Genomic DNA, 25,462 nt, shown 5'->3' with positions numbered 1-25,462 from the left:
CATATAATAGCAGGCTTTGATTAAAATAAGTAATTAGTCAACAAAAATATGACATTTTGTTGTATCTGTTAAATTCTCAGCATGTGGCCTATAGGATCTTGGTTCAATAAAATGTGGCCTTCCAATGTAAAAAGTTTGCCCACTCTTGTCTAGCCTATCTTTGTAATATATTTTGAGAGAGTTTGGTCTGGTCCACAATACCATCCTAATGATACCGTCCCCACTTTCTGGAGAACTAGTGCCAATGCCCCATAACAGGAAACTTTCTTGACCCATACATCCACAGATTATTACCTTTGAAGTTCTTCTTCTCAATTCGGCACCCAGCTCAATACACTGACCTTAGTTTGTCCTGCATATGTCATTGGTACCTACATGAATCCACAATGACTGGATCCTTCCCCACCAACTCCTAGTTGCCGCTTCACCCTGAGCAGACATTCTGAGTCAGGCAGACAACGCAGTCTTATCAAATCATAGAGTCATACATCATGGAAACAGATATGCCGGACCAACTAATCCATGCCGAACATAACCCAACCAAACTAGTCCCACCTGTGTGCTCCTGGCCAATATCCCTCCAAACTTTTCCTTTACTTGACAGTAAATGTGCCCATATCCACCACTTCCTCAGGAAGTTTATTCCACTCTTGCACTTGGCTGCAGTGAGAAGTGTCAATTTGCTTCATTATTCTGTCCTGTATTAACACTATGTACCTTTATCAGCACCCCATTTACCCACCACCCCACACCCCCCACTTGAATGGCTTTCTGTACCAAGATGTATGGTAAGTTAGCTAAGCCATGCTGTTGCTCTTATTCTCATCCAAACAATCTGAAAGAACCTCAAACCCGATGAACAATCGCAAAAGCTATGGATCCTGCACTCCTTCGCTTCGTCACAGCATCCTTTTCCTGATCAGAGACCAAATCAGAATACCCTGTCCTAATGGATGTGACCATGTCCTAATACACAATATGTAGGTAACATTCCCTCTCTTTGATACGTTGCAGTGTCTGCAATTCAGTCTCCAGCTATTAAGCCGTGACCCAAAACAGTTTGAGCAGTAAAAAACTTACTGCAGATTTGTTTGGCTTGGGATTCAGGAGTTCCAATTTGCTGTAACTTTGACACATCACCTGTTTTGCCATCCTTAATTTTAATTAATTGCTTAACTTATTCAATTATTTATTTTCCTTTTCTGTGCATTTCATTAACTTTACTATCAGTTCTTATACTATTTTAAAGCTTAGGAATAGGATAGGCCTTAACCATTTATTAATCATTTACCAAAAAGCTATTTCTTAATTTATAGTAAAGTAATGGTCATTTCATTGAGGATGAATAATTAGAAGAAGCAATTGGAGAAGTATTTGATTTCCCTCTCCCTCATATACCAAACTCCCAACACTCTGCTCAAAGTCACACTCAGTGCTAAGTCACACTGAGATGGCTATACTTATAGGCTATAAGGTAGCTCAGGCCCAGCTGCAGAAAAAAGCAATTTCAGCTGACTTGCTTATATAACTTCAGCTGTCCATAGGTAATGAGCTTATATAACCTTGCAAAACGTACATGAAATATACAATGTAAACAGTATATTTCAGTTAAATATTAAATTTGAAATACAAAAAAAATTAGAATTTTTGAAAGAGATTAACAACTTCCCTACTTGTCAAATTGTCAATACACTGTAGAAGGCAGACTCGAGTAAATACTGGTTCTCTAGATAGTAAGGTTCCATTATCCTATTTGTTTTTAATTTACTGTATTTATTCATGACATTTTAATGATATACAGATCTAAACTCCCAAGCCACTTTGAACTCTACTACTTCTAGTCTTCCATCATTTAGAAAGTACTTTTTAACCATTTTTTTTCAATTTTAAACTAGTTTGCCTAATTTTCTCCAACTGTAAACATTATTGTCACAGTTCTGCTCATTCACCTAATGTCTTTGTAATGCATCTTTCCATCTATACTACTACAATCCCACCTGTCCTTGTATTGTCAGAAAACTTGGATGTGTAGCTCTCTATCCCATCATCTAAGTCGCTTCTAATTGTGGTAAATAGTAGATCCTTTAGGTTTGCTATTAGCCACATTCTGCCAATTAGGGTACTTGCTCATTATTTCTACTCTTTGTCTCCTACCAGCCAAAAATTTTCTAATCAGATCATTAATTTATTCTGAGATTCTGTTTTTGCTACCAGTCTATGCAGAGACTTCATTAAATACTTTCATTAATAGCTTCATTATCTATTTCTTTTCAGCTGTCTTCCAAGTCATGTTGAGGTTGCTACAGGATATTGGTGAGGCATCTTCTCGAACACTGTGTCCTGTGCTGGTCCCAGTTATAGGAAGGATATTATTAAGCTGGAGAGGATTCGGAAGAGATTTACCGTGAAGCTGCTGTGTATGGAAGGTTTGAGTGAGTGAATAAAAAAGGCTGGATAGGCTGGGACTTTTTTCACTGGAGTGTAGGAGGTTAAGAGGTGACCTTACAGAAGTTTATAAAATAATGAGGGGTATAGATAGGATTAATGGTAGTTGCCTTTTCCCTAGGATGGGGATTTCAAGTCTAGGAGGCACATTTTTAAGGTGAGAGGAGAGAGATTTAAAAGAAACATGGGGGACAACTTTGTTACACGGAGGATGGTTCATGTCTGGAATGAATTTCCTGAGGGAGTGGTGGATGTGGTACAATTACAATGTTTAAAAGACATTTGGATAAGTACATGAATAGGAAAGGTTTGGAGGGATGTGGGCAGGAGCAGGTAGGTGAGACAAGTTTAGCTTAGGATTCTGTTTGGCCTGGACTGGTTGGACCGAAGGGTCTGTTTCTACGCTGTATGACTCTGTGACTATATGAGTCTATGAGAACATGAAATAGGAGTCATGACAGACCATTTGGCTCCTCATGCTGCCATTCAATACAACATTGGACTATCTTACGCCTGAACTCCATTTTCATGAACCCACTAACCTGCTTTCCAATCCTGGATGTTATGATGATTTGGCAAATTATTTACTTCAATGCTGAGGCCTATAGTCTAGAAAAGTCCAGGTTTACTTTCTGCTTGGAATGTATTACTTTGTCGTAGCTGAGGTTGATACAGCCTACTATTGTTACTGGCCTCTCTGTTTCAGACACAGCAAGCGTTCAAGGTTTTCACATCTAGTCAGTATCCAGTGGCTCCTGCTTCAGGTGTTGTGTGCGTATGTATTTTGACTACCTAAGCAAGATATTGATGGGTCTATGGTACCTTGCCCTGATAATCTCCAGGGGAAAAAATGTGTAAGTCATGCCATTCAGTGCCTGTCACAAAACTGGGCTCTTTCTAGTTCAGTGGGAAAAGGCCAAATGCAGAAAGTAACTAGTCCAAGACCTAACAACTGCACATTGTTCACCTAATTCATTATGCACTGAAGCAGTTAATGTCTTCAGAAAACATTGCTGAGAAGATAGAAATTAACAGTGAAAACACAGAAAATGTAAAATTAGGATTAAAAGTTATGATGAAGCAATCTGGTCTCTACATCATCAAATGAGCTACAGGAACACATAAGACAAGAATGATCATGATCTATGTCTATTAGTGTTTTAGGTTAGACTTGGAAGAAATTTTGATAAAGGGCTACGCGTTAATTGACAAAGCAAAGTCATAGTCTAAAACACAGCACAATATTTGTAAAAGGCATATTCTGGGGCATTAATATTATGTAAATAACTTTAATATTCACACTATCCTATCTGTAAGATTGGTAACTTGTTACTTTCTTTTCTTCATGTCAGTTTTTGCCATTCTCCTCTGCAGAAGACCTGATCCATTGTGAGTTATGATTCCATGTCTGCAAGTAGTCCTCTGGTACTTAGCTTTAATTTACATCTAAACATTGGCAGTGACTGTTTGAAGGCCAGTTTTCCAGGACTATATCACAGTTGTGTCTGATTCTGCATTGACATAATATCCATGGGGGCACAACTTTAGCCACGGTAATTCCATAACAGTCATGAATGGAAACCCAAGTCAATCGTCCTTTCACTAACTTTGACTATTTCTGGCATTCCTAGTGATGAGATCACCATAGACCAGGCATTAAATCTGGCACCTTTCTAGTATAACATGTCCAGTTATTCATTTAACATGCAGTGGAGATGATCTCTTTGATGATTGTCATATTGCCATTTGGCATGTATTCTCACTTTGTTATGATGTGACATCACATTTTTGGGTATCTCTTCAAATCCGACCCCCTGATCCTTCCCTCAGCACTCACATCATCTGTCTACCCTATTTCTCTTCATTCTAACTACAACTAAAATGCTGTTACTTCTTAACAGATATGAACAAAGTAGCGGGACAAGCTCAAATCTCAGAGACTAAATGGCCAAATCCATCGTTTCCAGCTAAAAAGATACAAAGATTGGTGGAGTTGCAGACAGTGAGGAGGATTATCAGACGATACAGCAGAATATAGATCAGTTGGAGCCATGGGCAGAAAAATGGCAGATGGAATTTAATCCGGACAAATGTGAGGTGATGCATTTTGGAAGGTCAAGTACAGGTGGAAATTATACAGTGAATCCTTAGGAGTATTGATATGCAGAGGGATCTGGGTGTGCAGATCCACAGATCATTGAAGGTGGCAGCATAGATAGATAAGGCAGTAAAAAAGGCTCATGGCATGCTTGCCTTCATTGGAAGGGGCATTGCATATAAGGATAGACAAGTTATGCTGCAGCTTCATAGAATTTTAGTTAGGCCACACTTGGAATATTGCATACAGTTCTGGTCACCACATTACTAGAAGGATGTAGATGCTTTGGAGAGGGTACAGAAAAGGCTTACCAGGATACTGCCTGATATGGAGGATTTTAGCTATGAAGAAAGGTTCAACAAATTGGGTTTGTTTTCACTGGAATGCAGGAGGTTGAGGGGTGACTTGATAGAAGTTCATATGGTTATGAATCGCATAATGGCATGGATAGAATGGAAAGTATGAGGCATTTTCCCAGGGTGAAGGGGTCAACTACTAGGGGACACAAGTTCAAGGTGCGAAATTTAAAAGAGACATGCAAGGCATGTTATTCAGACAGAGGGTGGTGAGTGCCTGGAACTCATTGCCAGAGGATGGGGTGGAAGCAGACACAATAGCAGCATTCAAGAAGCACCTGGATGAATACATGAATAGGAAGGGAATAGTGGGATTTGGATCCAGTAAAAGAAGACAGCAAAATGTGTTGGCGCAAGCTTGGAAGGCTGAACGGCCTGTTCCTGTGCTGTTTATATACATACACATACACATGCATCTGCGCTGTCTCTGTCTCTCACACACACACACACACACACATGAGTTTTTTCCATAGATACATAGAGAATCCAGGAAATTAGGAGATTTAGCAAAGACTAGGGACTAAAGTTTGGACTATCTTGGTCTGCATAAGTTAATACAGCAATAAGCCAATGATCTATGTGAACTGCATTCAAACTGATGAATGAATGAATACTTTTCAAGAAGCATTCTTGGAATTAGCCTACCAAGGTTATTGAACTGTAGCATTCTATTAGTAGACGATTTTTGCTATAATGATGCTGTAACTAAACATCTGACCTACAATTGAAAATAAATAACCTAATACAAGTTTTTCAAGGCTTGGTTTCCTTATTTGTTGTGACAAAAGAAGGCGAAGTGAGTACATCTCAATCTTTAAAATGTTTTCCAAGAGCAATGTGCAGTTTCCAACCAACAGCATTAGTCATTTGTACACAATCAAAAACAAAAACTTTTCATGAAGTAACCCTTTTCACTTGTCCAAACTCACAATTAAACCTGGGCATTCTGAAAGCTTTCAAATGCACACATGGTTCCCATCATATGGAACTGCCAAAAATGGTTTTCTGTAAATTTGTACTGTGGAACATTATAAAGTATAATTACAGAAATGTAGTGATTCATAAAACAATTCTTAATTCAAAATATTCTCTAAATATACTGCAGACATGCAAACCTCCAGCAGTTTAGCTAAACGACATCTGAGACCAATTTGTGAAAGTTTTGTGTTTCCTTGAGTGACAGTTCAGAGTTCTAAGCAGAGTGGTCTTGTCCTCTATGTACCACACTATTATTGACTATTCTGCAGAGCCTGCACAGATTCAGATAAAATTCGCAGTGCCTGAATAGAATAATTTAATTCTATATTATTCTGTGTGGCTATGGGATTGAGTCATCATTTAATCCAGTCTTCATGGTTGTATAATTCACATTTGTGAGGCAAACATAGACTCCTGAATTATTTTGTGAGAACTTGATATTTTGGGTTGCTCTTACCGTCTTCTTGCTGAAAGTTTCAGCTATGATCAGTAATGAGGAATTTGAAGCCGTTATATTTCTAGGATCATTTGAGTTGAGAGCAAGGTGCTTAAAGGAATCTTCTTAAAAATAATTACTGATAGAATCCCTACAGGGTGGAAAGAGACCATTCAGACCACTGAGTCTGCACTGATCCTCCAAAGAGCATCCTACCTAGATCCCTGCCCTACCTGCATTATCCTGCATTTCCCAAATCAAATCCACCTAGCCTGCACATCTCTGGACACTATGGGGACATTTTAACATGGCCAATCCACCTAACCTGCACACCTTTGGACTGTGGGAGAAAACCAGAGCACCCATCAGAAACCCACACAGACACAAGATGATACAGTCAACCAAGGCTGAAATCGAACTCAGATCCCTGGTGCTGTGCGGCAGCAGTGCTAACCACTGAGCCACCCAAAGAATGCTTCCAAAACATTTGCAAAGGATTGTATGTGCTTAAATTTGTGCTAAGGCTGCTGCTTGAATTATGAGGCCAGTTATTTCAGTTATTTTCTATTTTGGATCTTTTCTTGTGTAGCACTTAGGAATTTTCCAGGTTAATTAGGGATAGGCAATAATGACTAGCCTAGCCTCCTTTCTTGCGCAAAAATCCCTTATTTCCTTTCCTTACTTTTTATGTTCTGGGCACAACAGATTTAGTCGGTGACAGTGACATAGTGTGAGATCAGAAACTGTCGAGCAGCCATGCTCCACTCTCAATCAAATTGGTTAACAACAGAGATACTTTACTCATACTGTTTGCTAAGGTACTGGTTGCTTAGTTCTCACCACATTGTTAGTAACTCAAACTTCCAGAAAATTACAGGGCAAAGAGCTATCAAGCTGAAGAATGCAGGAGGAAGACTAGTGATGTTTGCTGTGAGATGTTGTAATCCAGCAAGATTTGTTACCATAAAACTGTAAAGCCATCTTATTTGTCTCTTCTTCCTGGTGTCTCCCTTCAGCTGAAGATGCTGATTCCATAGATCCTGACTACCCTTCAGGACCTTGTACACGTCACGTGTTCTTTATGCATCAGCCTGCATTTTGATTGACAGCAGGGTATCTGCCTTCATCTGACATCTGTGCATGTGTATTTTCCAGCATGAGTTGGTGGGTAGCAATCAGGATTAGATTTAGGAATTCCTGTCTTATAGGCTGACGTAGCAAAAGAGCAACATCCCTCATACCAATTGTCATTGTGTTCACCAAGTTTAACAATATCTGGAATTGAAGCTGGAACTGCACTGTCTGCATGAGAATAATTACATAGAGTCTGAAGGAGGTTTGCAGAGATGTAGATTTCTGTGTCCATGAAGGACTTTGAAAACAAAGGTGAGTATCTTAAAGCTGAGATGATACCTGGTCATATACGTCAAGGAGTAAAGGAGTGGACGACATTTTATTTAAATTTGGATATGGGCAACAGAATTGTGGATGAGATCAAATTTAACGAGGGTGAGAGGTGGGAGAAAATTGGAACATGTGGGTCTTGGTCCTGGATATTTGCATGGTTTAAAGCTCCTGGATGTTGGGAATGACTGCCTTCAAGAGGTTGCGTTATTTCCATGAGTGTTCCACCTAGCTCCTGCCACTGTTTTGTCAGGGACTAGCAGAGTACACATAGATTTTCATGCCTCTCATGTTTAATGCACACTTACTGTTGTCAATCTTCTAGGGTTAGGCTATTGTGGTCATACTTTTGTGCTCACATTTGATTGAATGCCTCAGTATCAAACAACTGCGAGGTTAGAACTGAAGAAACATGAAGCATATAAATCAAAAGCCATCCTTAAAAACTTCTAATAAGAAATCATCAGAAATCAGCCATCAGCATCTAAAATAACAAAAGGTCTTTGTAAAAGCAGGTGAACATTAAAAACATGAAGTTCATCCAACATTTACTACAGTAATTGAAAATTCTAAGAATGTATTGAAAGAACTTAGCAGTATTCAAAAAGTACATATTTCACAGCACTGTAATACAATTACATTCCAATATTGGAAACATTGTCGTGTTTTGCAAACCTTCATTAAAGTCTTTGCTTGGAAATCTCAGCCTCTTGCAAAAGCCCAATCTTGAACACGATAAGGCAGACATTCCTTTTATTGCACTTAAATGGATGGGAAATCATACTGGGTCTGTAACATGCATTTGATCTTCCCCAGTTCATTTCTCTTGCTTTCCTATACCAGTTGAATTTTATTGGCTAACTTTTTATTGATAAGAGTGTGAAGATAGAGAAAGGCTTTACTTTTTGTAGAGAATTTTTTAATCAGAGCATAACATTATTGATCCTAAGAAGTTGGGTAAGGTACAGTGAGACAGGTTGATGGAGGACATCAGGTAGGGTATCTTGTGTATACTGGCTGTCTCGTTCATCATTTTACCCCAACTGCAAGGAAATGGATGAAATGGAGATGAGAGATATATTCAGCATTATTCCAATTCTTTTAGCCAAGCCCTTACATTCTCTCATAATAAATTCCATCTGGTATTATTTTGCCTACTCACTTCTCATATCTAAATCTGTTTGCAGACTCTTTGCATTCTCCTCACAACTTACTTTCTACAAATTATTGTGTCATCAGCAAATCTGGCGACAGTACAGTTTATCCCTCATCGAAATCATTAATATATATAGATCTTAAATAGTTAAAGCTCCAGGACTGATTCCCAAGTCACAGACTAGTTACACTTTCTCAGTCTGAAAATGACCCATTTACCCCAACTCTGTTTCCTATTAGTCAGCCAGTCCATATCCATATTAATGTATCAACACCAATACTATATGCTTTTATCTTAATTAGTACCCTTTTATGTAGCACCTCATTAAATCCGTGTTGGAAATTTAAATACACTACATCTAATGGTTTCCTTTAAACCCTGTGGTTTGCTACATCCTCAAAGTTATCTCCCAGCTCTTTAAGTTGTAATGTCCTTATTACTGCTGCCATGAATCGAAATTTCCCTTCCGCCAGGTACCTGAGACCATTCAGTGGTGGAATTTGCAATTTGAACCCACATGATTTACTAAATGATGTCCTTCCCCAGGAAAATGCAAGTGAGGTGCCAGTGAATTTTTATAGACTGGCTGAAGACACATCCTGTGATATTTCTGGTAAATAAAAAGAAAATCCAGATTTTAAGTCTTGATCATTTACAATATTGCTCATTGTCATGCCTTTCAGTCCAAAAGTATTAGAGGAATGACTAAAATCTAAGAGCTTAAGCATAGCTTGCAAACCATACCACCAATTTAAGAGTTCGCAACCTTGAGAATACATTGGAGTTTAGCTGATTCAAAATCCTCTCTTTTCTGATTTGGATTTATAGGATTATCTTTTTTTGGTGGTGGGGGGCACTCTTATGTTTCCTGGTTACAGCTGTGCTCTATGTGAAGCCTGTACAGAAGTGTGCTAAAGAGCAAACAGCTTTATTTAACATGCCATAGAAGGCTCCTGTTGCATCAGAAATATGGAATGCCTCTCTCAAACACTAATGCCAATAATTGCCTTCGGTTTAACACAAAGAAAGTTTTGGTCTCTGAACAGTCTGGAATGATTTGGCAGCAATTGCCCTAATGCCTAAACATTCTTACAATGAAAATGGAAAATGACAGAGATTTCTCAAACTCAATTAGAATATTACAAACAGCCATTACAATTATCCACAATACCAAATGACCTTTCATCCAATAGTGCTCAACACCAAGTAGGGGACAAATACTTCATGCCCTAGACTCACCAACCTTTTGTTTCTTTGCCTTTCAATTTGTTGACATTGATTGCCTTCCCAAAAAGACCATTGCTCACTCGTCTATTTGCATTTAATATGATCAACTGCACTATTTTCCTCCATTTTAATCTATTCTGATTGACCTACACTGACTCCTTGGTGATCATCCTCCATTGGACTATAATTGCAGGTTTCTACCCCAAGCTGTCCCAATCTTGGCAGTGCATTTCTAACAATGATTTCTCCTCATTCCATAGTCAACTCCAATTACCCAGTTATTTTTCTTTGGGCTCTTCCTCATTCCTCATCCACATGTTAGGAATATGTGACATGCACTGCCAGACTTAATTTGTGATTGAGCAGATGCACCTTCAAATGGAAACCACAATGTGGAGGTGCCGTTGTCAGACTGGGGTGGACCAAGTCAGAAATCACACCACACCAGGTTATAGTCCAACAGGTTTATTTGAAATCACAAGCTTTCAAAGCGTAGCCCCTTCGTCAGGTGACTGACAACCTGGAAGACAAAAATCACAATGTTTTCTTCAAGCTAAAATATCTACTTCCTTATATCTTTGCTAACATTTGCTCAAGCCATCCCAGAATATGCATAATCCTGGCAATTGTTCAGAACTGAGTTAATTTTCAAATCTAATATTTTGTCCATTGCCAGGACTGCTTATATTCAGCTTTGCAACATTATTTATTATCTCTCTGAATCATTGTGAGACTGATTTTCTCCAATGCTTTCCTCTCTGGTCTTCCAATCTCTGATATCCTCAAATTCTATATCATCCAAACGTTACATGGTAATCTGCACTAAACCCCAGCCACTCAGTAGTCCCTTTGTTGACTATCAATGGTTTCCTGATTCCACTGCATCAAACTGAAAATCATCTTCACTTATGTGACAGTACTATGCAGTTAAGAAGGATTCGTTCTTTGGTGTTTATCTTGCAGAGAGGTGTTGCCACATTGGTATTGGAATGTCTGCTTCAGAAGCAGTAAGTAAACAGGTTTGGGATCACTGATTTTTTTTTAAAATTAGACAAAAGAAACATGAGTGGGTGGAGTCAAGTTCTCATAGACCCAAGGTTTTAGTTTTGCTTTCATCTCGGGTTTGGAGTTGGCTGTTGAAGCTGACAGAAACAGCTATTTCTGTGCTGCAGCAAAAAGCTCACTTTCTCTTTCCGCTGCTAGATTGTTTCTTTCAATGTTCCTTTCCCCTGAATTGTAGAGGAGATTGCAAATGAGGAATGCTGAATTTGCCTTTGCCAAGGGTATGTTTATGGGATGCTGCTATATAGGAATAGTTGATGATTACAGTTAACTAGTGTATTGTTTTATTAAGTATTTCAATAGAGTTAAATTTATGCCAATTTTCTTTTATCATTTGTATTTTAACTGTGTTATAAGAATAAAGCCACTTTGGTTAAAGCCTAGTTGTGGACCAATCAAATCACATCTGCAACACAGTGCCTTACACTTGCCTTTAACTAAAATAAAAAGTTAGGGAATAAGCTATCTCCTTAATATATTTTGAGGGAGTTTGTAAGTATGTAACACTTACATATCCTTCTGAATTATTGTCCTATTCTCTTTCAAATCACCTACAGAACTTTGTGTCCTTTCCTCTACCTTCTGGTCCTCTGTCATTGGTCTTCCTTGCACCTCTCACCTCACCATCAGTGGCACAGCTTTCAGAACTTCTGAATTCTGTCTCCAAACATAAAATACCTTCCCTGGTTCTTTTCTCTGACACTCTCTGCCTTTAGAAATTTCTCAAAATGTAATTTTCACTGAAGCCTTTGACAACCTTCTTAATGTTCTCATGTTGGCTTTCTTTGTGAAGGAGCGAGCATGATTATTTACATTAAAATCCAAAGTTATGAGTTTCCATTGTTGGTAATGGACTCTTGTTCAAAAAGATCACAGAATAGAAAAGCAAAATATCCAGGCTACGTGTCTGAGTTGCAGGAACTTTGACTCAATGACAACGTCATATCATTTTAATATTTCCATCTTTCGTTGCAGTCTTAAGTGGCATAATAGTACAATGAGAATAAGTTAAGTGATAGTAATGATGTCTTCAGGTAATATTTGAATTATTATTCCTTAATTGGAAAATGTTTTAAGATTACTTTAGCAAAACAGAACAAGGATGCTGAAATTGAAGTATTTGAGAATCCAGGTTTGAAATGCTCCTCTCAAACTGTTGACTTCCACCACGTACATCAACAATGATATCAGGCACCACTTGCCTAGCAAAAATCTGCTCATAGATGCCCAGTTTGAGTTCTGTCAAGGCTACTCAGGTCCTGATCTCATTACAACCTGTGTCCAAACGAGGACAAAAGAGCTAAGGTGAGATGAGAGTGACTGTCCTTGACATCAAGAATGCACCGACTGAGTGTGGCATCTAGGAGTTATAGCAAAACTGCAGTCAATAGGAATCAGGGAGAGAAAAACTTCATTGGCATCATACCTGGCACAGAGGAAGATAGTTGTGATGGCTAGAAATCAATCGTCTCAGCTCCAGGCCAACCCTGCAGGAGTTCCTCAGAGTAGTGTCCCTGCCCAACCATCAACAGCGTCTTTATCAATAACTTTACATTCATCGTTAGGTCAGAAGTGGGGATATTTGCTGATGATTGTACAGTGTTCAGCGCTATTCATAAATCCTCAGAAACTGAACCAATCCATGCCCAAATGCTTTAGCTACAGGAGCAGGCCAGAGGCTAAAAGTCTAGCTGCAGGTAACTCACCTTGTGACCTCCCTCCCCAAAGCCTATCTGCCAATTACAAAGCACAAGACAGGACCGTGATGGAATACTCCTTAAATGCCTGAATGAGTGTAACTCCAACAATAAACAAGAAGCTTGATACCATTTAATTAAGCAACACAATTAATCAGTACCACTTGCACAAACATTTAGTATCAGCAGTGTGTACTATCTACAAGAAGCTGAAATTCACCAATGCCCCTGAGACATCAACTTTAAAGCCCATGATCACTACCATACAGGAGGATAAGAGTAACAGACAATGAGAACATAATCTCTAAGTTCCAGTCCAAGCTACTCACCATCCTTACTTGGAAAATATCACTGTTTATTCAGTCTCATTGGGTCAAAATCCTGGAACTCCCTCTCCAACAGCATTTTGCGTCTATCTACACCAAATGGATTATTTTTTTCTATTCATTTGTGGGATGTGGGCGTCACTGGCTGGCAAACATTTCTTCCCCATCTCTTGTTGCCCTTGAGAAGATGGTGGTGAGCTGTCTTCTTGAACCGCTGCAGTCCTCCTGCTGTGGCTTGACCCACAATGCTATTAGGGAGGGAATTCCAGGATTGCGACCCAGCGAAAGTGAACGAATGGCGATATATTTCCAAGTCAGGATGGTTAGTGACTTGGAGGGAAATTTGGAGGTGGTGGTGTTCCCATATGTCCAATGCCCTTGTCCTTCTAGACAGAAGTCGTCGTGGGTTTGGAAGGTGCTGTCTGAGGATCTTTGGTGAATTTCTGCAGTGCATCTTGTAGATAGTACACACTGCTGCTACTGAGCATTGGTGGTGGAAGGAGTGAATGCTTATGAATGTAGTGCCAATCAAGCGGGCTGTTTTGTCCTGGGTGGTATCAAGTTTCTTGAGTGTTATTGGGGCTGCACTCATCCAGGCAAGTGGGGAGTATTCCATCACACTCCTGACTTGTGCTTTGTCGATGGTGGACAGGCTTCGAGGAGTCAGGAGGTGAGTTATTTGCCACAGTATTCCTAGCGTCTGGCCTGCTCTTATAACCACTGTGTTTATGTGGTGAGTCCAGTTGAGTTTCTGGTCAATGATAACCCCCAGGATGTTGATAGTGGGGGATTCAGTGATGGTAACACCATTGAATGTCAAGGTGTGGTGGTTAGATTCTCTCTTATTGGTGATGGTCATTGCCTGGCATTTGTGCGGTGCGAATGTTGCTTGCCACTTGTCGGCATTGCAACAGTTCAAGAAGCAGCCTACCAACTATTACCTTCTCAAGGCCAATCAGCAATGGGCAATAAATGCAGGCCCAGCCAGTGATGCCAACATCCCAAGAGTGAATAAGACAAAAACTAGAAGGACAAAGGTATCTGTTGCATGGGAAGAACACAACCATCAAGTTCTAGAACATAGATCATAGAACAGTACAGCACAGTACAGGCCCTTCGGCCCACGATGTTGTGCCAACCTATTATCCTACTCTAAGATCAAAGTACCCTGCATACCCTACATTTTACTATCATCCATGTGCCTGTCCAAGAGTTGCTTGAATGTCCCTAATGTGCCTGACTCCACTACCACCGCCGGCAGCACATTCCACACACCCACCACTCTCTGTGTAAAAAACCTACCTCTGACATCTCCCTTATACCTTCCTCCAATCACCTAAGTCACTTACCCTCCCGAAATATACTTACATCATTGCTCCTTCACCATCACTGGATGAACACCATCAAAACTCCCTGTCTTACAGCATTATGGGAGCACCTTCACCACATGGACTACAAAGTTTCAAGTTGATGACCACCACCAGCTTCTTAAGGGCACCTGAAATTGGTGATAAATCCATTCCAGCAGCAGTATCTAAATCTGGCAAACAAAAAAAAATAGTAAGTGCATTGACAACTGGGACCCAAACAATTTAGCATCTTCAGATGAACACTGGCAGTTCCCAATAAATGTGAAATGCATGTTGAAAGGCTCTACGGAAACTGAGAGTCGCTGTCTACTAAAGCACTACATTGGAATAATTTATTAGACAATCGTCAGATGTACAGAAGTAAATAAATATCAATGATCAAATTGTGTTTGTATATTATATATATATCTCAGGTTTAATTAGTGAGCTATTATTGCAGTGTCTATCCCTCACTAATTTACTCTTTTCTAATGAAGTAATTGAATTATTTTTCGGGTAGAGTTGCATGGGTCAGTCGCGAACTATTTCAACTCCCCTTCCCATTCCGCAGACGACATGTCCATCCTGGGCCTCCTGCAGTGCCACAACGATGCCACCCGGAGGTTGCAGGAACAGCAACTCATATTCCGCTTGGGAGCCCTGCAGCCCAATGGTATCAATGTGGACTTCACAAGCTTCAAAATCTCCCTTCCCCCTACCGCATCCCAAAACCAACCCAGCTTGTCCCTGCCTCCCTAACCTGTCCTTTCTCCCACCTATCCCCTCCTCCCACCTCAAGTCCCACCTCCATCTCCTACCTACTAACCTCATCCCACCCCCTTGACCTGTCTGTCCTCCCTGGACTGACCTATCTCCTCCCTACCTCCCCACCTACACTCACCTTTACTGGCTCCATCCCCACCTCTTTGACCGATCTGTCTCCTCTCCACCTATCTTCTCCTCTATCCAGCTTCTATCCGCCTCCCCCTCTCTCCCTATTTATTTCAGAACCCCCTTCCCCTCCCCCATTTCTGAAGAACGGTCTAGGCCCGAAACGTCAGCCTTCCTGCCCCTCTGATGCTGATTGGCCTGCTGTGTTCATCCAGCTCTACACTTTGTTATCTCAGATTCTCCAGCATCTGCAGTTCCTACTATCTCATCCTCCTGTACCTTGCTCAAAAGGCAAGAGTAAGCAATCCTGAACTATAATGACTGGTTGCCAATTTAATTAAAGGATGTCAAATGTGAAGTCCATCCCTACCCTCACCACAACAGTTATGAATGTATAACCACCAGAAAATGCCAGATAACTATTCAATAAGGAACACATTTTGATCTTTTTCCTCCATTCTCTCTCACACATGGTTATTGAGACCTTTCATTGGGCTTCAGTGCAATCTCAGCCAGGATTTTAACCTGGGGACTTCCTAGACATTCACACAGCCATTGAAAAAGAGTCGCATTTTTAAAAATCTATTCACAAGATATGGGTATCACTGGCCAGGCCAGCATTTATTACCTATCCCTAATTGCCCAGAGGGCAGCTACCTGGAGTCACATGTAGGCCAGACCAGGTAAGGACACCAGTGTCCTTCCCTAATGGACATTAGTGAACTAAATATGATTTTCCTCCAACAATTAGCAATGACTTCATGATCGTCAGACTCTTATTTCCAGGTTTTTGTTGCCTTTTGTCATGGATGGGATTTGAACCTGGGTTCCTAGAAATTATTGGTATCTCTGGATTAATAGACTAGTGATAATACCACTAAACCACCTCCTCTGCTATCATTGGTGACTGTGGCTGTTATCTTGAAAAATTTTCCTTCTCGACTTACTTGACAACTTTCAATAGAATTCAAAGAATCCTTCTCATCCAATATATTTCCTCGGTCATCCAGGTGAGTGGAACTACGCTAGCTTGGTTCCATTCTTATCTGTTAAACAGTAGTTGGTAGTGGAGGTGATGGCCTAGTGGTATTATGATCAAAACATTACCCAGCTAATGGTTTGGGGACCCAGGTTCAAATCCTGCCACAGAGGGCGGTGGAATTCGAATTCAATAAAAATCTGGAATTAAGAGTCTAATGATGACCATGGAGCCATTGCCTGTTGTCAGGAGAAAAAAAATACATTTGGTTCACCAATGACCTTTAGGGAAGGAAACTGCCATCCTTACGCAGTCTCGACTACATGTGACTTCAGAACCACTGCCTTTTGGGCAACTAGGGGTGGGCAATAAATGCTGGCCTAGTCAGTGATGCCCTCATCCCATGAATGAATAAAAGGAAAAGGGAATTGCAAACAATGGCTTCACTCCCATGCTGTTAACTGTAAACTTCCCCAGGGATCTATTTCTGGTATTTCACATTGAGACACTACCCCTCAGTGATATTGTCTGAAAATGCATCAGGTTCCACTTCTATGTCAATGATACTCAGTGCTATCACACCACTGCCTCCTTGGATCCTTCAAGTATCTTATATTTGTCACACTGTTTGTTTGACATCCTATATTGGATGGGACTGAAGCAGTTTTTCTGGTCCCCAGCCAAGCTCCCTGTTTATAATTTCCACCTCTGGTAACAATCTGAAGTTGAGCAAGCATTCAGTGGTTGTGGACTCTAGGTTGAGTTTAGACACTACTGTCCCTTCATTAACAAGAATGCGTAATTTCATCTCTGCAACATTGGTCAACTCTTACTCTCCCTTAAACTCATCTGCTGATTAAACCCTTATCCATGATTTTGTTGCTCCTAGATTTAACTATTCTACACTTCTACAAGCTGGCTTTCCAGCTTGCGCCCAGCCTAAGCTCATCCAAACTCTACTGCCTTCATCTTAACTTGTTCAAAATTTAATTCACCTATCAAGCCTATGCTGGCTGACTTGCACTGGCATCCTGTCCAAGAATGGCTTAATTATAAAATTGTTTTCTTTGCTTTCCAAATCCTCCTTGACCTTACCCTCCCCATCTCAGTACACTCCTCCAAATGGACAAATCTTCATGATCTCCAGGCTCATCCGACTCTGACTGCTTATGCATTCCTGATTTTAACTACTCCATCATTGTGGATCCTACTTTCAGCTATTTGACTCTGGAATTCATTTCCTAAACCAGCAAGCCTCACTTTCTCCTCTTCTAAGAAACTCTTCAAAATCTAACTCTTTGAATAAGGTTTTTGTCATCGTTCTTCATTCCTTCATTGGTATGGTGCTAAAGAAATCATCCTTGTTAAGTAGCTTGGGGTGTATTACCATGTTAAATGTGCCATTCAAATACAATGTTGTTATTGTTGAAATCAATTATTATATAATATTAGCATAATAGTACCTTACTAAATTAACTTTTCAATATCGTTTATAGAAATAGTGACTAAATTTAGTTCTGATTTCTGAGGAAGGGTCACCGGACCCGAAACGTTAACTCTGTTTTCTCCTTCACAGATGCTGCCAGGCCTGCTGAGCTTTTCCAGCAACTTTGTTTTTGTTCCTGATTTACAGCATCTGCAGTTCTTTTGGTTTTTACTAAATTTATTTGTTTGATTTATGTCTTATTACATCTATCCAGAATTGGACAACAAAGCTGAATTCTCCATTATTTGCATAATTAATGATCACACCAAGGATTGAATTTCCTTAAAAATGGAAGGCCTGCAGAAACCCACCATGGAAATTCAACCCCATAAATTATTACTGCAAACCAAAAATATTTCATTAAAAATAAATCTGACATTTGGCCACATTAAAATTGATGCAGAGACTAAATAAATCAACTTCATAACATATCTTTCTTTCGGAATTATTGTCACAAAAATGTGGACGTAATTAAATTGTTGAACAAAAGTTGTGTCTGATTTTGGAACTTTAATCACAGTTTAAGTTTTGTGTAAAGGAGTAATGAGCCAAAATAGAAATATTCATAATTAATATCAGCTAATGCACTCCTGTCCCCTGGAAAACTGTTTGCTTTGCAGGGGCCCCACGTTAATGCTTGGTTTGGAGCCCTTACATGTTATGAGTCACAATACTGAATATCACTTATACAATCCATGTGCACACATGTGATTGTAAACATACATGTTTGCAAGTACTAATATAAAACTGTTGATAAAATGATCGGGCATTAACTTTTACCATTGTGTAGCATCTTTGGATTGAGTCACAAATGATATCATAAGTGATTATGACATTGTTCCTTGTTCTCCTAGACCTGTCTTCAGTCTTTTCCAAATTGCAATTCTAGACTAGCTAAGTCAGGCAGCAACTGTGGAGAAAAACAGAAACCAGTTCTCATCAAAAGTCATCCAGTTAAAACTTCAACCCTGTTTTAACCTTGTTTTTGATTTCCTTATTTTTTTGTTGCTTGAACTGTTGAAGGTTTTACCACTTATTTTTGTTCTTGTTTCAAATTTCCAGCATCCACAGCACTTTGCACTAGTCCTTTTGAAGAATGATGATTAGTCTATTTTGATTTGATACAGTGCCACATTGCAGATTGTTTAGTAAATTAGAAATGTTTGGGATTGTTGGGTCATTAGCAGCATGGAATAGAAGTTGACAAAAAGATAGGAAACAGAGAGTAGATATAGATGGGCATTTCACAGATTGGAAATGAGTTAGAATTGTTCCCCAGGAATTGGTGTGGGACTCTTGCTTTTTCTGATTTATATAAATCATTTAGAGATGTGGTTTGAAGGCAAAATCTCTAAATTTGTATATGATACTAAGCCAGAAGGAATAGTGAATTGTAAGAATGGTGCTGAGCGACTTCAAAGGGACATTAGCAAGTTGACCATATGGGCTGACACCTGGCAAATGAATTTCAGTACAGAGAAATGTGAGGTCATGCATTTTGGTAAAAGAAACATGGAGAGACAATACAGGCTCAATAGTACAAATTTAAGGGAAGTACAGGAGCAGAGGGAAGCTGGGTTCAGTCAATTTCAAACAATTGTTCAGAAGCCTTACAGGATCCTTGGGTTCATAAATGGAGGCATAGAGTATAAAAGCAAAGAAGTGATGCTACACTTGTACAAATCATTGGTCAGACCACATTTGGAGTATTATGTTCAGTTCTAGGCACTTTATTTCAGAAAGGATGTGAAATCCCTGGGGAGAGTGCAAAGGAGATTTACTGGAATGATATCAGGATTGAGGGATTTTAGATACATGGAAAGATTAGAGAAACTGGGCTTATTTTCCCTGAAGCAGAGAAGACTAAGTGGTAACCTTATTAAGGGGTTCAAAATTATGAAAAATTTTGACAGGATAAAGAGGGATATTCCGTTTCCACTAGTTGACAATTCAGTAACTAGGGGTCACAATTTCAAGACCTTCATCAAGAGAGCTCAGAGAGAGATGAGGAGAAACTCCTTTAGGCAGAGTGTTGTTAGGATTTGGAATGCACAGTCTGGGAGAGTTGTAGAGGCAGATTTTGTATGAGATTTCAAAAGAGAGCTATATATGTATTCGAAAGTGATCAATTTAGCAGGCTATGGAGATACAGCTGGAGAATGGGATGAGCTGGGTAGCTCTTTTGAAAGCTAGTACCGACACAGTGGGTTGAATGGTCTTCTGTCCAGTAGGAGTTTTCTTTTAACTATGATATCTCAAAAATATAGTGGAACATCAGAGATAGAAATAAGGCAATATGTTAGAGGCCCTGTTTCTTCACGTATTTCTCTGTTGTTTCCAATCCTCTCCTGGAGTTACTGGGTGTGGGTCCTGACACTATAGTTACTCTGTGTTTGAAATGGATTATTTTATCAAACCTTATATTTCATTGTTGTGGATTATGCTCAATGGACAGCTGAATGTGAGAAGGAGCCCCAAACATTCTGTGTCTTTTTTTTATTCGTTGGATGAGGGGGAATGCTAAGAGTCAACCACATTGCTGTGAGTTTGGAGTCACGTGCAGTCCAAGTGAGAACGGCCACTTCCTTCCATGAAGGGCATTAATTAACTGTATGGGTTTTTCCTCCAGCAACCCATTCGTGGTCATCATTAGACTCTTAATTCCAGATGATTTTTTTACTTCAAATTCCACTATCTGTGTTGGCGGGATTTGAACGCAGGTCCCCAGAACATTTCGTGGGTCTCTGGATTAACAGTCTAGTGGTAATACCATCGCCTCCCTTGTGTCCAACGTCATAGACTGCGTAACATATGAAACGTCCCAGACAGTGACAATGTCTCCTCACTGTTTGACTGAAATATTCTGTTGCCCTTGTTGACAGATGCTGTCTCGTATGCCGAGTGTTTCTAGAATTGCTTTCTAGTTTCTGCCTTCCTCTCCCTCCTGTTATATCTTTCAGAGTTCGGTCGAGCCTCGGAGGGAGAACTTCAGGTGTTTCGCCGTAAATTCAGTGGCCAGGCGCGGAGCAAACTATCTCCCAGCGACATGGAAGATGCTCTAAAATAAACACAAACATAACATCTGTTCAGTTAACGTTTCGAATCGAGTGACCCTTCTTCAGAACCTTCTGGACTGGAAATGTTAACTCTGCTTTCTCTCTCTCCAGATGCTTGCCAGACCTGCTGAGTTTCTCCAGCATTCCCTGTTTTTTTATGAAAAAAAGGTCTAAAGGGCGTTTAACCCTTTTCAGTGCGGTAAATCTTTGACTTTTGCTTCTCTCTTGGTATTGATCGGGGAAGTAGACGCGAAATTCGAGGCAACGGCATCGAAAGTTAAGAAATGGCTATAGGCCTAATTTGCTTTTATTTATCAGCTGACACACTGAAGCCGCCCAAGATTTCCAAATACATCACAGCGGGGCAGTCCCGGAAACCTCCCGAATGCTGAGCTAGGGCTACGAGAGCAGCTTGTCAGCTTGGTATTCGGTGCCGCTTCTCCGGTTGTTTGTGGAGTGATCAGGAGCTGGGTATTTCGTTTGACCCATTTACATGTTGTTAAAATGTTGCTTGGAGGAAAGCTGACCAGAGAGATCTCTGAGAGATTGAGCAAATGCCAACGGGTTGACTCCGGATCCTTGTTTGGCAAGTTGGGGGAGCTTCTGATGATAAACCCTCTCATGTAAAACTTGTCATAAATTAATGATTCTCATTTAGATCCCTTGGCCAAAAACGCAACACGGTACAATGCTGCAACGGTAATTTATATTGAAATGTTCACGATGTTGCAAGTTTCTCTTGCTGGATAACAATTCTCCAATGTCTACGTTGTTTAGGGTCACGTCTTCACAATCGGTGATCCAGAGATATGCCCTTTCCCTTCATCAACAGAAATTACTCCTGATTTCAGCAGAATTTTCTGAACTGCAGTCTTATTTTCAACGTAAAACAGCCGGACTTTACAATTACACTCTCTCTCGCTGTTGTGATTTCTTTTTTAAAAAGAGCTACTAGATTAAACTAATAATTAAAAATATAGTCGTATATGAAGTTTATGTTATTTTGTAAAAAAAAACATAGACACAGGTTGAGCACTATTAAACAAAATGGCACAGTCTAAATTATGGAATTTTAGAACAATGGTGATGCTGGATATTAAACCAGAAATATTTATCAACTAACGGAGTCATATCATTAAACCGAATGATTCATTAATGGAGACAAGGCGGAAAGAACAGGAAACTTACTTAGAACTGTTAAAGAATGCTCACACCACGAATTGAAACGTGTTTCCAACATGACTTGTTGTTATAAGTTTCATCAGTTCTATCATTCCATGCCCCAAAACGCTGAGACCTGTATACAACGAAACGAATCAAAATCGTAATATTATGGGAAATCCAGCCATTGTATTGAGATGCTCAACGTATAACCAATTAAAATACGAAATATGATAAAGCAATTCATACAAAAATAACTTTGCACGCGCAATGCTCGACTAATATTTTGATTAGAATTAATCATGTAACAAATTAATGCGAAATGCATGTTAAACAAACTCATCACGTTCCAAATGACGAATGGGAGAAATTTACTGGCTACAGTAAAATAGCGCAATTTAATGAATGTATCCAGGACTGACCTGAAGGAAATTGACTGCATACTTGACCACGTGTTGCCCGCCCACCGTTGGCTAAATTGTAACTTGGTTGTGGAATTTGGTCGGAACAGTGATAAGTCAAATTTCAGACGGATACTGTGAATGTTTCTAACCAAAGTCCACAATGATTCTGGTTACAGGCTTGCCAATTATTCCAAAAATAAAATACGTTTGTCTATATGAATGATTCACAGTCTTGCTGAGGGCAGAATGTGAGGTGATTTCTGCCGCTAACCAGCTTGGCAGAGTGCCAAGGATTGGACATGTCTCTAGTGAATCCCATTCAGACAACTCGCTGTTAATACTTTACAGAAAGGTGCAATCTTGTTATTAAAAAAAACATTATTTAAAAAAAACTCCACCTGAATGGAAAGAAAGGGCAGCATATCCGAGACTTTTATTTTTCTACATAAGACGGAGTTGCGAATTTCAACCTTAACCCTTGGTTATTCTCTGGCAGTATTCTTTGAGAGAAATTACTATTTTTAGAATCGAATTCTATAAGTAGGAAATCATTTTCCATGCTGAGATTATTAGGACATTACTTTGGCGTATCCTATCGGTTTAAGTATATTTTATGTTTTGATATTGTTCAAATATGAGTGCAGTCCTAAACATTCTATCTTTCTGGACAGGACGGAGTTTTGGAACGGGAAACCTAGAAACGAGCAGAGTGGACACTCAACCCATCAGCAAGATGACGCCAACAAATGGTTTCTTCGTCCTCGCGATATAGGCGTCGCTGGCAAGAACAGAATTTATGACCAAGTCGTAAATTGGTTGGAGGTCCCTCCTTCCAGTTTGATAAAACGGAAGGACTGCAATGTGGGCCAGGCTGGAAAATTTTCTGTGGGCTTCTAAGAGAGCAACAGAAAACAAATTGTGTTCGGACATCTGCGTGATCTTTGCTGATACCCGTCCCATATTTTAACCTGCATTTAATTTTCACACTCATGGTTGGTTCAAACTTGGTCCAGTCACATGGCCAGTATGCCAGCATACATTTTACATTTGGAGGCCGTTAGGTTAATTTATTGTGACAGAAAGAAACCTCCGACAGTACAGCACTCCCTCAGTATACGCTCCAGTTCTGGGTCTTGAACTCACAACTTGATGACTCAGATGCCAGAGCTACTGCTTGCAGTAATCGTTCAGTATCCCTTGTAGTCAACGGGTCCTTGAAATCGGTACTATCTCTCCAAATATTCGCATGTCATGCAAAAGTCACACTTGCAAGTCATAACAGAAATAAAAGCGGTGAGAGAGGTCGAACCCGTGAAACGCTGCTGGGTTTGACGGACTGTTGGGAGCTGAGGACATCTCCAAAATGTGGAAGCGCTTCTTGGTCTCTATGATGCTTGTCAAACCTTCAGAACGAAGGCGTCCCATTACAAGCTTCAGTCTGCATCTCTTTACCACTTGACAACCCCGTATTTCTCTCTGCTTCAGCTTGTAGTGCAATCCGTAGGAGCTGGCAGAAGTTTCCCCTCGATTCCTGGTTCATTTCCATCGGCGCACTGTCAGGGAAATATAACCGCATGTGGCAGCGGAATCTGCCTCCCAATTTATGCTAATTAAGAAGAAAAAAATGTTGTCCTTTAAATTTTGCACGAGGAAATAATGTCTCATGTAACGGTCTGATCATTGGAAGTGAATCACTAAATCCAGCTGTACTCAGTAATGATCACTAATAGCTGATAGCTTAAGCGAGGAAGAAGCGAATAAGAAATGAGATGATTTATAAACGGCTTGCAAATACAATGTCTGCCCTCCTTATACACTGCACATAAATCGAGGAGTGGGAACACAACTTTTGTTAAAATGTGAAATTCTTCAGTTCTGCGGGTTTAATCCAGGGTGTTTCTTCTTTAAAAAATTGTTAAATTAATTTCGTTCATTCTAACCAGGTTTGTTTACGGTAGACTGTATATTAAACAATGCTCTGACAAAAGATAGTATTTCACATCAATACTAAATCGATCATTTCCATGATAACTCCAGCGATCGCGGGCTTGGCTTGGTTGTGAGTTTGTGTCATTCTTACACATGAGAGAAGGCTTGGCAATAAAATAATCCCAACAGTCCACAAGGCACTATTAAATATATAGGTGTTCCTCCTGAATCCCGTCCACTGGATTCTGATCCGCCAAATTCTGTTGTAACGTGGCGCCTTGTAAACTTTCAATGGATTAAGTAACAAATTGGGAAAGACTTAAGGATTATGACAAGCTTCTGAAATCGAATCAGATGTTTATGTTAGATTTCCCTGGAGATCAAAGAGGGCTCCAATAATTCATATTTATCAGCACCAATCTACAGCGTATATTCTGAACAGAGTACCCACTGTTTTCTGTCAATGATGAACCGACCTCATAAATATGTTGCAATAACACTGCTACCGCAAAGTTAAGTGGTACTTCTTTCTGGTTTGTCTAGAAATCATACTACAGGGATTTAAAAAAAAATATTTTGATCTTAATCAGCTGTGGCGGTATGGTAACTTTTTAAAAAAAATATCTTGACAACAGACCATCCCCACCAAGACCTTTCAGCATCTGAAAGGGGAAGTGATGAATCAACTTTATGGGAGACATTTGGTCAGGATTTAAACCAAAACAGTTGTTCCCCACCATTAGTTGGCTCACTCGTATCGAGGTTCAATACAGAAGCGATGCTCATTTTGATGAGGGATACTTGGGGAGCATCGTTTAAGTATCATGCTTTATTATTTAGGGAATTACAATATATTAAAATGACACTTCCGGGCAATTATCTCAAGTGGCACAGAAGTCGTGAGTAGCTTATCGGTCTGTGCAGCCCTGTCTTCAGAACCTCGACCTAGCTTCTAATTAGCGCCAGACCATGCTAAAAATGTTGCTTGTCATTTTCTATGGAGCCATTAAGATATAAAGCAT

This window comes from Rhincodon typus, chromosome 1, assembly GCF_021869965.1.
Source record: "Rhincodon typus isolate 14 chromosome 1, sRhiTyp1.1, whole genome shotgun sequence".
Classification (NCBI taxonomy): domain Eukaryota; kingdom Metazoa; phylum Chordata; class Chondrichthyes; order Orectolobiformes; family Rhincodontidae; genus Rhincodon; species Rhincodon typus.
Note: the sequence above shows the minus strand (reverse complement) of the source record.